This window comes from Schistocerca americana, chromosome 3 (genome assembly GCF_021461395.2).
Source record: "Schistocerca americana isolate TAMUIC-IGC-003095 chromosome 3, iqSchAmer2.1, whole genome shotgun sequence".
Taxonomy (NCBI): domain Eukaryota; kingdom Metazoa; phylum Arthropoda; class Insecta; order Orthoptera; family Acrididae; genus Schistocerca; species Schistocerca americana.
This window is the reverse complement of record NC_060121.1, coordinates 589,970,418-589,975,417: the sequence shown is the minus strand read 5'-3', so window position 1 is coordinate 589,975,417 and position 5,000 is coordinate 589,970,418.

Genomic DNA, 5,000 nt, shown 5'->3' with positions numbered 1-5,000 from the left:
CCTATGTTGCGCCTTAACCTAACCTATGTTGCGCCTTAACCTAACCTATGTTGCGCCTTAACCTAACCTATGTTGCGCCTTAACCTAACCTATGTTGCGACTTAACCTAACCTATGTTGCGCCTTAACCTAACCTATGTTGCGCCTTAACCTAACCTATGTTGCGCCTTAACCTAACCTATGTTGCGCCTTAACCTAACCTATGTTGCGCCTTAACCTAACCTATGTTGCGCCTTAACCTAACCTATGTTGCGCCTTAACCTAACCTATGTTGCGCCTTAACCTAACCTATGTTGCGCCTTAACCTAACCTATGTTGCGCCTTAACCTAACCTATGTTGCGCCTTAACCTAACCTATGTTGCGCCTTAACCTAACCTATGTTGCGCCTTAACCTAACCTATGTTGCGCCTTAACCTAACCTATGTTACGCCTTAACCTAACCTATGTTGCGCCTTAACCTAACCTATGTTGCGCCTTAACCTAACCTATGTTGCGCCTTAACCTAACCTATGTTGCGCCTTAACCTAACCTATGTTGCGCCTTAACCTAACCTATGTTGCGCCTTAACCTAACCTATGTTGCGCCTTAACCTAACCTATGTTGCGCCTTAACCTAACCTATGTTGCGCCGTAACCTAACCTATGTTGCGCCGTAACCTAACCTATGTTGCGCCGTAACCTAACCCACGTTGCGCCTTAACCTAACCTATATCGTACCTTAACCTAACCTATATCGTACCTTAACCTAACCTATATCGTACCTTAACCTAACCTATATCGTACCTTAACCTAACCTATATCGTACCTTAACCTAACCTATATCGTACCTTAACCTAACCTATATCGTACCTTAACCTAACCTATATCGTACCTTAACCTAACCTATATCGTACCTTAACCTAACCTATATTGCCCCTTAACGTAACCCATATTGCGCTGTAACCCAACACACGTTGGGCCTTAACCCAACACACGTTGGGCCTTAACCCAACACACGTTGGGCCTTAACCCAACACACGTTGGGCCTTAACCCAACACACGTTGGGCCTTAACCCAACACACGTTGGGCCTTAACCCAACACACGTTGGGCCTTAACCCAACACACGTTGGGCCTTAACCCAACACACGTTGGGCCTTAACCCAACACACGTTGGGCCTTAACCTGCTCTGTAATTGTCATACGACGCGTTAAATTAGTGTAGTGTTGCCTAACTGCAACCCCCGCAATATAGTTTGCTACTCGCACTGCCCGGTCCCCAGTGTATCGCTTCATGTTAAACACCTTGCAGCTATACACTGTAATGTGGATGGCAGCAGGACGTACATGCTCAATGCCCTTTGCAGTTGTTCATTGGCATTTGCAGTTGTTCATTGGCATTCGCATGGCGAAGCACGTAGCCTACGCTGTGGTACGGCCTGTGTCAACTGTCCGCTGATGTTGTACGTCCAAATCACACACTGTACTGCACATTGGTCCTCATGTACTGAATGATACATCGTGGTACATGTGACCGTACAACGACTGCGCCAACAACGGCGAACCATGCGGTCCAAATGTTGTGCACTCAGCTACGTGTCGTCTCCCTATAAGAGCTGGATTGCAGTGTGGTATGCCCTGGATGGCGATCAGCATGAGCCGTCTGTTGATGTAGTGGCGCGTGTTGTCAGACGTAGTCGTCTCTTCTCACACACCGTGATAGCATGGTGCACTGCGTTCCACATCTGCGACATGCGACAGAGGCCGGTTGACAGTCGTTCGCGCAATGGACATCGCATACGTACGGGGGCCACCTTCCACGTGTTCGCGAAGCGTGCACATGTTGTTGCGTGTATGTGGGCAGACATAGTGTGTCGTGACACCTGACACAGGCATGCAACAATCGTTGAATTTGCAAATGGCGATGGACGCCTACGTTTGCTGGTGACGTTACGCAAATGAACAACTGGTAAACCGTTGTGGTGCGGTTGTTCTCGCTAGAGGTGAATCAGTGATGGCGACGATCGGTTGAGCTACCAACCGGTTGTTCCAGCGATACCCACCATGCCCACGAACGTGAATGGCATCTGGGTGTGAAGCGATACGCGGCGGTGGCTGGGTGGGACCGTCCCCGGCCGGTGAGGGGGGGCCTCCCGGCGTGCTGGCCGCGCGGTGCGTGGGCGCACGCGCTACAGCCGGCTGGTGGGGGCGGCCAGTGGCAGGCGCGCCGGCCGACGGAGGCGGCAGGCGGCGCAGCTGCGCGCCGGCGCACCCTGCACGCGGCGCCGTGCGGCCAAAGTAGGTCCTCGCGGGCCCGGTGCGAAGCGCGGTGGACATCTGCAGTGTGCTGGTCCGATTGAGGACTGTGTGCGCTGAGGATGCGCCGCCGCCCGGCGCTCGGCGCCGCGACGCCGTCTGCTGCTCGGTCGCCTCTGCGGTTCTCGCAGGTGGTTTGTATCGCAGCTGTGCGGACGTGTTGGCGCGTGCGCTGTGCTGGGAGAGTTCGCTTCGGCACCCAAGTGGGGCTTTTGTCCTTCTGTGGCGCTGGCGTTGGAGCTGCCGGTCACCGTAGGTGGCGCGTGTTGTCTCCCGCCGGCAATGCCACGACAGCACGCTCCCGGGCCTCTTTCGGCAGCGGCAAGCTCAGTTGGGAGCACGGGTGGTCGCACCTAAAGCGTCTACTCGCCAAACTCCGGGCGATTGCGCCTCTCTCGAACCCGACCAAGTACTTAGGACGGCGCTGCGCGCCGCCGGGACCTGAGAGGGTTTCGAGGTGTATGGTGCAGGGGAGCTCAGCCTCCTCCTGTTTGCAGAATAATTGAGCGGACGCTTGCGTGTTCGCGCGGGCCCCCGGGACACACTCCCGGGCGGCCGGCTGCTCAGCTCTAGTTGACGCAGCTCCCTGGTTGATCCTGCCAGTAGTCATATGCTTGTCTCAAAGATTAAGCCATGCATGTCTCAGTACAAGCCGCATTAACCCTGCTGTTCTGTTCACTTTTACTTGACATATATACTGTTCGGGTCAATATGACCCGACATATCAAAATGCTTTAGAAACATAAATTTTGGTACAGTTTTAGCTATCGACATTGTTGTTCTATTCCAGTACCTTGTTAGTAATAATAATAATAATAATAATAATAATAATAATGGTAATAATAATAATAATAACAATGCATACAACTTTATTGAGGGATATTTTTCATTTAAATATGCACATAAATTTGAAACAACAGACAGTTTCCATTACAGGCATTCAACTTAGAAAGCACTACAGTTTTTCCATACTTCTATTCTTATTGTTGACAGTTTAGACGTAAGTATTGACATTTTCTAACAACAGACAGTTGTCATTACAGATATTCATCTTAGAGCACACTACAGTACAGAACACACTACAGTTTTTTTATTACATTCCAACATAGAAAGCACTACAACTTTAGAATCCTCTCTTCTTACTGATTGTAGTTTAGGCACAAGTATTCACATAAATTTGAAACAACAGAATTTTCAATACAATCATCTTATAAAATACTACAGTTCTTTTCTTACTGCTTGCACTGTGGACACAAGTAGGTTACATGTTTCTTGCAAATATGTTTACTACATTTTCCACACACCATGTTTGTTTTATTGTCATTACTTGATGGACAGAACTTACAGCGTGCACGTTTTGTAGATTTTCTTGTTGTTACCGATTCTGACACACCACCCACATCATTCGGGTTTTGGATGCTTGTGACCATTCTCAAAGAATCTTCTGTTCTTGGGAAATGCGTTCTTGATGCAATATGTTCTTTTATCAGTGACTTTCCAAGTTCCTCCAAGAATATTCTCCTTCTAGTCAATTTGCTTGCATTCCAATTAGGGTCAACCGAAATCCACAAAACGTATGCATTATAAGCAGAAACATCAAGAATATTGTAGAAAACTATCATTGGCCACCTATTACTTTTTCGTTTGCATGTATATGTACCTAATAACTGATCAAGCGTGTCTACAGCACCTTTGGTTGAATTATAGTCCAAAATCATTTTTGGCTTCTTATCAGCCCTGTCACTGATTTCCGCATCATGGTGGAGAGTGCTCATAAGTACAACATTCTTGTGTCTCTTAGGAATATAATTAACCACAGTAGTGTCATTTGTGAAGTAAAATGAAGAGCTGTGTACCTCCTTGTTGGTCATTTTGTGTGGAAGCTCCGGCTTATTTTTCCGTATAGTTCCCAACATAGTCAATTTCCTTTTCAGAAGCAGCTGCCCCAAATTGTACGACGTAAAAAAGTTGTCACACGTGATATTCTGACCACGTAACTCAGAAGTGAGATCAGATACCACCCTCATTCCCTGATTTCTTTCTGGTGCCGCTCCACTCACCTTTCCTGTATAAATTTGGGCTTTCAGTACGTATGAAGTTTTGCTGTCACACATGGTCCATATTTTGATCCCATATTTTGCCGGTTTACTTGGGATATACTGCTTGAATGGACAGCGACCTCTAAATGCTACTAACTGCTCGTCAACAGTAACATTTTCTCCTGGATTATACAGTTTAGGAAGGACCTCTACCCACTTCTCCCAAATACTACGAATTGCGGCAAGTTTGTCAGTACGTCGTCTTTCCTCTCTAGTAGATTTCTTGTCAAATCGCAGGACACGTGATATCTTACAGAATGTTTCATGAGACATGGTTGCTCGAAATATGTTTCGCCCAGTATCTTTATCCCACAAACTTTTTGTAGACTCCCCATGAGATCGATATACACCCGCTAGGAGTAAGAGTCCTAAGTATGCATGGAAAACAGAACCATCAATATCTGTCCACTGTTCACCATAAACTCGCTGCCCTTCAATATTTGTCATCTCTATTATTTCATTTTGAAGCGCTGTGTGAAATACTGCTTCAAATGAACATTTTACATCAGATATTCTGCTGACTGCATACCTGGTAACTCCTGGGGTACTCTTGATGATGTTCGAAGCTGGTAGGCGACCATGTTGTGCTGGTGGATGCAACTGCCATT